The following is a 12,205-nucleotide window of genomic DNA, read 5'->3' on the forward strand; positions in this document are numbered from 1 at the left end:
AATTTTTCCTGTAACTTGATTGCCTCTTTGAAGTATTAACTGGTAGAAACACTACTCCTTGCATCACACCTAGCAAGATTAAGGTCCAGCAGAATTATTGCTGTGTATTTTGGATGAAGACATTCAGATGGGGGCTCAGATAGAGGCTGCAAGTCAAGCAACCAGCACTCCTTTCCCAGAGCCAGATGTGTTCTTGTCTGCTGCCTCTGACTCAGGGCAGCCCACGCTGGAGTTACTATGCACCATGGGCACGGTGGTGATGTATGGAGCTTCCCATCCTGCCTCACCGGGCAAGAGGAGAAGAAAATAAAAGTTTAGAAGACCTAATGCTGAAAAATTAATCCCTAAGCTGGATGCACTGATTTCCTTCCAGCCTAAGGAAGCCCTTAGAAAGAGAAACTGGTTGCAAAAAGAAGATCACTGCAAGACGCGTTTATGATTTACAGAAAAATCCAGCTGCTAAAACCCCTTGTCTTTACTAGAAATCATGGGTAAGAGAAGAAAGATGCCAAAGGACCAACGATGTTTCCAAGAGGAAGGATTGTCCTTGTGCCACCAGGATTACCCCAATGGTGGGAGGACATCTCCAAGTTGTTGAGCTACATGTGATCGTGACCCACCTGTGGCAAGTGGGACCCTGTCACTATTTGCACTGGAAGAAAAATAATAATCATTCTATAGAGTCAATTTCTTGGGATCTGAAGATCCAAGCCCTGTGCCCACAGCTCCTCCAGAGCTCAACAACCGTAGGTAGGAAATATATTCCTACATCCCAAATAATGGCTTTACCCACTCAAAATAGATTTTCAATATAAATATGTCTTACGTGAACTGAAAGCACTTGCATTTGAAAGAGCAATTCATGTCTATTAAGTCAGACAAATGATTGAAATTTAACATTGAAAGTGCAATTCCACACCTTGTACCATTTATCTACAGGAAATTAGGAACAATTAGATCTCTGTAAAATAAGGCAAAACCATGATTGCCAAAGGTCAGACTTCAGGAAAAGGCTGCAGAAAGCTCAACAGCAGAAATCCTTTACAGGTACGCTTCTTTACACTTACATCGTACAGATGGTTTCAGCGACAATCAGGTAAAATGGACAAAACCAGATTTCCCCCACGAGCTGTAATAAATTCAACCTTTTTTCTTTTTTTTCTCCCCTCCTGTTATAAACAAGCAGAAATGTTGCACAGAGCAGACGCTCTCTGGTCTTTTATGGGTGTTATTGTGCTCTGGAATGGAAAGAGGACTGGCAAAGATTGGTTGCAAGTACAAAAATGAAAGGAAGACAATTAATTTTCTGCAAGTCGCTATGTGTATTTCTTGAGTTTTAATACATTCGCGTTCAGAAAGTTCACAATGAAACACCTTGTGTAAATATTGCAAGCCCCTGCCTGGAATTCTCGCAATGAGCTGTCAGCAGATAAACTTTCGCCTGTTACCTTCTGTAAACGGATAACCTCAAAAACACAGACACACACACACACACACACAGAGAAAAAAACCCAGTCAGATTTCATTATTTATTTTCTTCTAAACGGATTGAAATGCCGATTCCTAATAAGTACGTGCATTTTAGGTTAGAAATGAAGAACCATTTTCCAAAATGTTACGTCCAACTTCAACCAATTTTGAATAAAGTTTCATTCTGAGGGTTCAAAGTTTTTATATGCATACATAAAGTACACTATATAGATAGACAGATAGAGAGTTTTTTTTTTTTTTCTTCCAACTTCCAGTTCTGGCTAGCACTAGAGCCAAATATGCCAGAGCACAGCAAAGAAGACTATTATCTTGATACTCCCAGCTGTGGCCAGAAGAAATTGTGCCTGAAATTGCGTGAGAAAATGTCAAGACAAATGAGCTTTGGCTAGCTCAGCTGTGAAGGTTTGGATGCTTATTTAAAGTGAAGTGACCCCAAACTGCAAAGCACTGGATGTTCACTCATCACTAATTTCTAATAGCCACTCTGAGACAGGGTGAAACAGCCAAGAAAGGGTTATGGGATCCTTGCTTGCGCAGGGGATTTAAGAAGTAAAGGAGGAAAGGAAAAGTCTCTGGGGTTTGTAGGCTGTGTTGGTTGGAGAAATGTTTTTTCTTTGGTGTTATGCAGGAGTTTGGATGTCTGAACAATGCCCTGTGCCCAAAGTGACGGCAGTCATCAGTGTGGCATGGCATCCTTGTAGGCAAGTCAACAGCCATTGTTATGGTCCAGCCCTGCTTCTCCTCTGTGTGCAGAGGACACCTGTAGAGGAGCAGGTGGAAAGGGCATCCCTCCATCTCCTACAGAACAACCCCGCTCCCTCTCCTCTGCCACTCCTTTGCCTCTGAGGTGCTTTCTCCACTTCTCGTTGGGTCACCTCCATAGAGCCTTGAGCAAGGCTGAAACAGTAGAGACAAACATTGAGTGATTCCCTTGGAAAATCTTATTTTGGGGAGCCAGGGGTGATGAAGGGTGAGTGTGATGGAGGAGGATAAGGAAAATTTGCAGTCAGGGAGCCTTTTCTGTCACTGGTCCCTCAGACGAGTGCAGCCGAGATGAGCATGTGCTTTTACAAGCAATTATTTTAAAGTGTGCCCAAAGGACGCAATAGTCAGGCTTTATTGGATATGTAATACATACTGTGACAGTATATGGTGCTATTGCAGGCCAAAATTACAATTCTGGGACTTTTGCAGCTTGCAGCTGCTCAGTAAAACAAAGGAAATCCCACTGAAAGAAAAAAGGGAGGGGGGTTAATACGCTTTCAAGCAAAATCCAAAACATAGATTATATGACTTTCCTCATTTCAAGGCTTTTCTGTGTCTTTAGGGGCAGCTGGAGGAAATATGAAAGAACATCTTCCCTGGAGCTTTCCGTACTGAGGGCTGAGGAAAGCAGGGAGGGGGCACAGACACCTCATGTCTGCACATCTCCTGCCCAGGAGGGACACTGGCATCAGAGCGACCAGAGCTGCTGGTGGCCCTTGCACTAGCAATGTCAGGACTGTGATGTCCCTGCTGGTTCCTCAGAGCAGATCTCCGGGAACATCAATGTCACAGTTCAGTCTCGCCTGTTCACTAACATGTCACTGGCCAAGGAGACATAGGAGAAGCATCCAGCAGGTTAAGTGTCTGCCTAACTGGAAGAAAAGAATATTTTTTCAGAGAGAGGCTTGCAGCTAATCCTGGAAGGTGTCCAGAGCAGAACGGTGCTTTGGGAACACAGACAGCCGAGGACACAGGCTGTGGGAGATCTGTCCCACCACAGGAACCACACAGCAGATTTTCTCTTTCATGGTGCTTATTATGGCACTGACCCTAACCTGTTTAGTAAGTGACATATTGTTCTCTCTAAATCATTTCCCATGAATAATGTTTTTGTTAGTTTGTTTTCTTCTCTAAAAGTTATCCTGGTTTGGGGAAACTTTTTTTGCTGTATTCCAGAAATTAGGATGAGAGTTTCCCTTCTAGAACAGAATGTGTGCAGATGTTGGCAGGACAGTCTCAAAACAAATTAGGATCTCACCAAGCACTCTTGCAACCAGACCAGTCAACACAATGGGCAAGTAGAATATGTGATACAGATCTCAGGTAAGGCATGAAATATATAAGAAAAGTAAAGCACAGAAAAGGGGTGGTTAAGCATTCCTGAATGCTCTGGGCAGGGGCAGCAGCTCCTTTGCAACTTAGAATAGAAACATTTTGGTTGGAAAAGACCTTTAAGGTCACAGGGTCCTACCATTAACCTTGCACTGTCAAGTCCACCACTAACCCATGTGCCTAAGAACGTTATCTAAATGTCTTTTAAATGCCTCCAGGGATGGTGACTCCACCACTGCCCTGGGCAGCCTGTTCCAATGCCTGACAGCCCTTTCCATGAAGAAATTTGTCCTAATATCCAATCCAAACGTCCCCTGGTGCAACTTGTGGTCATTTCCTCTCATCCTATTGCGTGTTACTTAGGAGAAGAGACCAACCCCCTCCATGCTACAACCTCCTTTCAGGTAGTTGTAGACAGCGATAAGGTCTCCCCTCAGCCTCTTTTTCTCCAGGCTGAACAGCCCCAGCTCCCTCAACAGCTCCTCATAAGACTTGTGCTCCTTGTTCCTTACCTTGTTCCTTTCACTTAGAAATGCAAAAAAAAAAAAAAAATAGTGTGGAAGTTTCTGAGCCATTTTCTCTGCTGCAGCAGCCAGCAGACCTGCATTGCCCACAGCCAGCTCCACGTTACACATTCAAGAGCGTTTATAGAGAGAAGGTGATGGCACCCATTTGTGCAGAGCTGCTGCAGCACACGGACCCACTACGTCCATGGGAGGCAACAGACATGAAAAGGGGATTTTGGGACCAGGTGAGCTGGTCTGTCCCTGGGACACACCAGACAGCACCGTGGAGGCACCACGGAGGACTTGTTGAGGTACAGCCCATTGAGGCTTTGCCCAGAGCTGGGAAATGAGCTTTGTACACTGCAGTCCAGAAAGGCATCTCAGGACTAACAAAAGCAATGGCTTTTCAGACCTATTACCTCAGATGCTGGATGCAGAGTTAGGAAGTTTGAAGTAATAAAATATTAGGTCAAAAACTCCATTAACTCAAGCTGAGTAAAAACGTCACCATTAACCACTATCCAAGTTTAATGCAAAAGCCCTTTGGCTCCCCAGTTCTAGTAATTTTATCATCATTTGATCTCATTTGACATCAGAGCTGGCTTCTGTCTTTAGATCATTTTGTCTGGGCTTGGTGTTTACATTAGACTTACCCAGACTGGCACCGTTTGCTTGGCAACCTTTTTGTGTGCGCGTGTGGATGCTTATAGCAGTTTTGTTTACAGTTTCCTACTGAGTTTGTGACCAAAAATAAACACCAAATTAAATGTGAGCAATACTCAGTGAGACACTAAATGTATTTTATAGGGTTTGCCTCTAAAGCAAAGGATATGAACTGATTTTCAGACATCTACAAAGGGCCGTAATAAAACCCAGATCATCAGACAAGAGTGATTGTTCGGGTGAGCTAAATTTCTTCTCCTTTTCACCATTGGAACAATTACCCAAACCTCAGTCATGTTCAATATGTAAAGTGGCAGCAAAACCCAAGCCTCGAAAAATTTTCAAGACAGCTTTTTCTGTGCATAAACACACCAGCCCAAGGCCATCAAGAGTCAGTGAAGAGCTGCAGAGTCCAGTGGACTTTAGAGAAGAGCTGTAATGATGTTGGTTGAAGAGGTGTTACATAGCCCATGGCGGCTGGAGGTACTTATTCCACCTAGGAATCAGCAGCTGAAGCTCAGCTCATTAAAATACTAAGGAAAAGGCTTTTTTAAAATGAGAGGATGCATAGATTCATGGGTCTGAAAGCCAGAAAACACTGCTGTAAGTTCCCATCTGCCCTCCTGCCCTGACAGTAACATTTCCAAAGGTAATTCAGATGTGCATGTCCGAGTCACGAGGTCCTCTAGACAAGCATCTGTCCCTCATTCAAAGGGCCTTCGTGACTTCAGCCACACTTCTTCCTCCATCATTGCTCTTTGTTTGTCCTGGGCAAGAAGAACAAAAAAATTAACCGTAACTATAAACAAAATATTTGGTCAACGTGACTATCCAGGTCTTGAAAAGCTGAAGCAATGTGAAGTACGAGCAAAACAGTTTGTGGGAAATGGGAATGTTTGCTTTCACCCAAAACTTAGCATTCTGTTTGGGGTTCTTAGTATTACTTGCTCTAATCAAGTTAATGATCAAGATATTTGTAGTCCTGGGTTCTTATTTTTCTATAAGCACTGTCTCTTCCTGGTCATGTTCTCATGACACATGCTGTCTGCAGCTTGGCTGTTCATTAATTGAAAACGAGACTTCACAAGAATACGAGGACACAACTTTGCCCAGTCAGAAGGAAATAGGCTGGTGAACAGAGGCACTAGGTTTTCTGCTGCATCTGATACTGCCTCAGATGGATTTTGCTTTCAGGGGACAGGAAAAACCCAAAATACTTTACTTAGTAAAGCAGATGTTATTACTGAGGCTGAGCTTTCTGAAATTGCACCCAGTGCTTGAAGAGGTAGGGTCTGCAGCAGATCCCCATTATTTGGAAGGATTCCTGTGCTTCTGTGTAGTATTTACTGATTTTCTCAGATTCACTTTTCTGTCCATCAGATCCATATGACCTCCCCAGCTGATGGCAGATCTCCAGCAAGACAGCTCAAGCAGCACACACAAGTTAGGTGTCTATTCACCACTGCAAAAAAAAAATAAAAATAAAGTAGCTCCTGAGCCAATATAATGAGTACAAGACACAGCTGAGCCGATATGAATTAACATGTGGATGTCAATTTTCAGCCAACAGTGAAGTGTCAGGACACAATTGTTTGGCAAGCCCTTTGCCCTTTATGTGTCCAAAACGGCGTGTTGATGCCTTTGTATAGCAAAGGGCTGGGGATGTTACAGGAACCATTCCCCGTTGCTTTTTGTTAGCTTCAAAAAAACCTGCAAAACCCTCAGAAATTAGAAGTGAATCATAGGTCATTTCTATTGCAAAATCTCAGTGATAACCCTCGATCATTCAAATCTTCTCTTTCGCATGTAATCACATCTTATGAGCTGTGGTGTGATGTTCCACTTACGTATATGGAGTAAGACACGATGACTCACACCTTTCCCCAGTTCTTGTAAAGACAGCCCTTCCTATATAACATTATGATATATATCTGATTATGACGATAAGAGGTTCATGTATGCTTTATCTCCTTGTGTAATTTCCAGCCTGTATTCTGGAAATAAAACAACTAGAAAATCCCAGCTTGTCCAGTTGGTCTTAAAATGAAGCACATTATGGGCATCAGTGGAAAAAGTATGAGCCAAGTTTGTTAGAAGTATAAACTTACAAACCTATAAAGGAAATGTAATGTCAAAATTAATGTGCAGACTCTGGAGAAAACCTTGCTGGTGTCAAGATATGCAGAATAAGAATAATTTAATAAATTTGCTTGGATCCTCGCACAATCTTACATCTAATTAGAGCTGCCCGAGGCACAATCTGTCAGTGGGGAGATGAAAACCTCAGGCTGGGGACAGGCTGCCGACTCTCATGCTGCTTTTTGAGCCCATGGACTGTTTCTCCATGACATTATAGCTCTTATCTCACAGGCATTAATTAAGATCCAGAAGAAAGCTGGAAAATAATTTTTCTGCAGAATTAGATTGGATGCAGGTATTGCTGACAAGTGATTTTGTGACAGAAATATGACAGCTGTTACACACAGAAACCCTTTTCTATTCAGCTGACCACTAATTTGGTGGAATAGAGGGGCCTGGGGGAAATGAGGAAACATGGTAGATTAAGCATGATGATTCCAGGAACAGCTATTCCCAAGTTATCTATTTTAGGCTGGCTGGGCTTCCCATGAAGGCTCGACAGAGTTTCCCAGCTGTGGTGAGACATCACCTTGCCTGCACAGCAGGCAAGGAGTCATTCCTGTCCCATCTCACTGCTACAACCAGCTCTTCCAGAAAGCTACCTTGGAGATTTCTTATGCAGATAACCAACAGTTTTTCTTGAGTAAGGGCCACAGCATTTTAACAATAGCAGTGATCACAACCATCTCCTGTGGCAATGAAGCCCACAGGCTAACTATGGAATGCCTTGAGGAGCTGTTTCCTGGTATTCTTTCACTTTCCAACAGCTGCTGTTATTATTTAACTCATTATTAGTTTCAAGTATGGTGCAGCATCAAGTCGTCGTTCTTACTACGGGAAAATAATTAGCTGTCTGGCCTCCACTCGGATGAAAGCTCCTTTCTCTCTGGGGAGTTTTCAGTGTTAGTCCATCTCCGGCAACAAAAGCTGTGATTTTAGCACCCTCCGAAACACTGGATTACGGTAAAATTGGAAATCAGGTAGTAAAGCAAAATTCACAGTATTTCCCACGATGAGTTCTTCATATGGACAGTCAGCAGGATGGTCACTTATGAGTACAAGAAATTCCAGTAAAATAAACACACCCTCCAAACTTCCTGGGCTCTAAATCATCCTGCTAAATTTGATTATTACTTAAGTGATTTAGAAAGCAAGATGTTCTCTGCATTATAAGAGTTTATTCACAACGTCAGCTAAAAGTGATCGACACTAGAGTAATTCAAACCAGAGGGTGGGGGAAAAAGGAGTTATGAAAACTTGGCTTAGACTGGAGACCAGAGAAGTTGTTGAAGGAAGAGCAGCATTTTTGAGGGAAAGGCGAATTGAAGGAATGAAGTTTTGAAATTCCTGTCTTTCCTGCCTCTCCAGTAAGCAGGAGAATCTAACGCTCACTGGCTTCAAGGGGAACAAAGCAGAGCTTGAAGCTTTAAGCTTTGCTGCTCCCACTGCCTATGACTACATGGCTGCTTAGCCTGAGCTCCAGCTCTTATGTACACATTAAAAAGTCTCTTGGCTTGCTCAAAACTTGAGTCTGGCTTGTAAAAAAATAATTTTCAAAGGGTCCCTAGAAGCACTGGACCATGCTGGCACTCAACACCCAACTCTCTGGATGTCATAAGGACCAAGGCATGAGCGCTGAGCACAGAGGAGCATCTCCTTGCTACGCTCTGTTCATGGGAAAGGCAAAAATCTGCTGCACGTTGGTTCTCACGGGCAGTGAGTTAAACCACCTGCAGACCCGCTCAGCTCCGCTCCTCCTGCTGACCTTCCCCCCGATGCAATCTCTCTTCCAAAACACGCACGTCCCGTGCCTACTGTGCAAGTCTGAATTATGAAAAGGGAATGAATTTTCCAAGCAGATGCTGATGTCCCAGCTGATGAGATGACACAGCCTGTGTGCAACCATCTCAGCAAAGAAACGCCAAAAAAAGATGCCATCCCTCCTGCATGGGATCTGCTGAGCCGCACAGCTCTGTACCAAATCCCACATGGGACTGCTGGGAAGTTCCAAATCATTAACAGCATGAAGTTAACTGCATATCAAACATTTCACGGCATATATCCAAACTGTAAATGAGTATCTGTTAGAATTTTACTTGGAGAAGAAAAACAATAGAGGAAGATTTATTTTTAATTAATGCTCTAACATATTTCCTTACCTACCTCCCTATCCAAGAACTTCTGCAATTCTGTATCCCAGTCTGGGCTCAGCACCATCCCAGTTATATACCATTTGCTCCTCCATAGCTTCAAATAAATTTTGAAAAGAATATGAAAAAGTCGGGAAGGCTCTCAGTATTTTATACAGCAGGTCCCCTGTGCCCACCTCAGAGATTTAAGGACCTCAGATGTAAATTCTTTGGAAATGTGTGTCTCACTCAAGAAAGAGGTTCATGCTTTTGGAGCATTTCTTTCAAATTTTCTATCTGGGACAAGAAAATGTGCAACCTGATTAATCTACCATTATAGAAATGTCAATATTAAGACACTCTCAAAGAGTCTGACAGTGAACATGGACTGGTACACAGCTTCCAAAACAGGACATGCTCAGGTGGGGATGGTGTCTCAGAGTTTACCTGTCACCCCTGGCACCAGACCAGCTTTGTCACTGCATTTCAACTGCTCTTCAGTACATGAACTGCAAGAACCAAAGGCTGCACTCACAAACGCAGCTTCGTGTCTTTTATTGTAAAGGTCTGACTCCTTTTCCTGGAGCGTATAGGTATGGCCCTTTGAGCATAATTGAATGAGACAGAAGCAAAAATCAAGAGGCCTCTGCTTTGAAAAGAGTTGTGACACTCATTGATTGTTAACCACAAAACACACGCCTCTTTCTTTTCTTTTTTTTTTTTTTTCTCCCTTTAGCATTAACTTCACAGTTTTTCTTCCTTTGAAGTAGCTTGATGTTACCAGAGCCTAAAAACCCAGAATGTCCTCCTCAGCATGCTGAGGCACTCCTCCTTCAGGTAACTGAGCCGCCATGCAGCCTCTGGGATGCCTCCTGCATCCTGACAGTTTGACGGACATCCTGGCAGCACCAGCCAAGCAGGAGGTTTGGTTTGCTCCTCTGACTCCTGTCCACCTGTCACACCATGCTGCTGCATGGAGGCTGCAGCAGAACTTCCCTGGACCATGTGTATATATAATAACGTTTCTTGCAGGCTCACGGCAGTGCCGACAAGCTTGGTCAGCTTCATCTACAAGAACTACAACAGGCTTTTCAGATCAAAAATGCAGAAGTCTTTGGGGGTTAAATTTCTATGCAAATGAATTCGTTTGTCACCTACATGACAAATGAGATTTGAAGTGCATATTGTCAATAAGCGCCTGCTTAATGCAAATCTCTGCTTATAAGGATGAGGTAGACTGTAATGACTGTCTTTTATCATGCCTTACCTAACCCAAATATGAACCTTGTCCTGTTGTCACCTCCTGCCCAACCCTTGTCCTCAACTACATTTTCTACCCAGTCCCTGGCGTGTCTCTGTGTCATGCTGAGCACCTGGAGAAAAACAACCCAACCTTGGTTTCTAGTGATGGAGAATCCCACACATCCCATCCATAAATCAAAGCTTTAAATGGTACCTTACCCTTAACTACTTTCACTGTTAAAATTTTTAATTGTGTATCTAACCCAGATTTGTCTGGATGCTGCTTACAGCCATTGTATCTTGATGCATCTCCTTCTGATAGACAAAGTAGATCCCATTTCTAAATGTATTTTCTCCAAATTTCAAGTTGATTAGACACGTTTTTAAAAAAATAAAATCTAAGATGATCAGGCAGTCTATAATGACAATGGGGTGGCGGGAAAGCACATTTCCATACTGCTTTGTCTCAGCAATGCCCAATCCAAAGTCAAATAGCGATACTATAGCAGTACAGGAATTGTACAAAAGTGTGAGCCAGTATCCATCTACTCTTCTGATTCAAAGAATCACCATTTCCTCACCTCTGAAACCATCATAAAATAAAACATTTCTTAGATGTTCTCTGACACACAAGCAACAGTTTCTCAAAGTCAGTGGGAGCTTTTCCACCTCCATTAGTGGGCATTTTATCAAGTCCTGACTTCTTTTGTAAGTGAAGCTGGGCTACAATCTCCAAATCCTACTATAATTTGAACTTTACTGCCTATGCAAGAGAAACGCAGCCAAAAAAAAACCCAAATAAATGTATGGAAAAGAAACAGTAAAGCAAGATTTCCCCAAACAGCATTCACTGATAACAATACAGCTTTGTGACTGCTTTCATTTTTTTAATGTATTTCCAAGACAAAATGAAGGGGAATATATGATTTATCCAAATTTCTGCCAAAAATGCAGTCCCCAGAGTATACATTTAACAACAGCATCACAGGAAGGCAATTTTTCCCATCCTTTCTAAGTTCTCTGCCCACTGCAAAAAGAACATTGACAGGAAGAAATCCCACACAGAAAGGGCAAGTGTAAGGACATGTCTGGTTGAAGTGAAACAATCCTTTCTATCTGAGCTGGTTTGAAAGGGCTCTGGTGAGCAGCCTGTCACCTACTGGAGGTCACCCAAATCCCAAGTCTTGCTGGGACTCATTGAAATAGGCTGTTCACCCATTAGGCTGACAGGAGAGTGCCAAATATCTGTCCCCAGAAGAATTCCTCATATCTGATGAGATCACAGTCTTTTGAGGGGTTGGGATGTGATGGTGGCTTTTTGTGTTTTTGGTTTTTTTTGTTTTTTTTTTTGTTTTTTTTTTTTTTTTTTTAAATTTGGGTTTGTTTTTTACCCAGGTTGGAAATGGAGAGCTTGATTTCTCTGGAGGGAGAATTTACAGAAGGGCGGGTTATCCGTGTCCTGGCCATCACGCAAAGCCAAGCTCAGACTGCTCATAGAATCATTTCAGTTGGAAGAGACCCTCAGGATCCTCAAGTCCAGCCATAACCTAACCTAACTCTAGCACTAAACCATGTCCCTAAGAACCTTGTCTAAATACCTATTAAATGCCTCCAGGGATGGCGACTCCACCACTGCCCTGGGCAGCCTGTTCCAATGCCTGACAATCCTTTCTGTGAAAAATTTTTTGCTAATATCCAATCTAAAAATCCCCTGGTGCAACTTGAGGCCATTTCCTCTCATCCTATCACTTGTTGCTTGGGAGGAGAGACCAACACCCTCCAAGCTCCCACCTCCTTTCAGGCAGTTGTAGACAGCGATAAGGTCTTCCTCCAGCCTCCTGTTCTCCAGGCTGAACCCCCTGGTTCCCTCAAATGCTCCTCATGTGGCACTCAGTGGAAAGGGGCAGTGATCCCTGGTTGATGGGAGATTAAAAGGTG

General features: G+C 43.0%; 1 protein-coding gene across 25 annotated transcripts in view; it reads right to left on the bottom strand.

The window, feature by feature from the left end:
• LOC110363002 (uncharacterized) overlaps positions 1-12,205 on the bottom strand; it is a 339,437-nt gene that overhangs the window by 59,749 nt on the left and 267,483 nt on the right. The window contains exon 8 of one of the 25 annotated variants that reach the window (XR_010474066.1): positions 1,299-6,219. The exons of the other annotated variants lie outside the window; for them this stretch is intronic. The gene's annotated coding sequence lies outside the window, so the exon portion shown is untranslated. Of the gene's footprint in view, positions 1-1,298; positions 6,220-12,205 lie in introns of those variants that run through there. 25 annotated transcript variants of the gene reach the window in all.

The sequence above is a fragment of the Columba livia genome, chromosome 8, assembly GCF_036013475.1.
Source record: "Columba livia isolate bColLiv1 breed racing homer chromosome 8, bColLiv1.pat.W.v2, whole genome shotgun sequence".
Lineage (NCBI taxonomy): Eukaryota > Metazoa > Chordata > Aves > Columbiformes > Columbidae > Columba > Columba livia.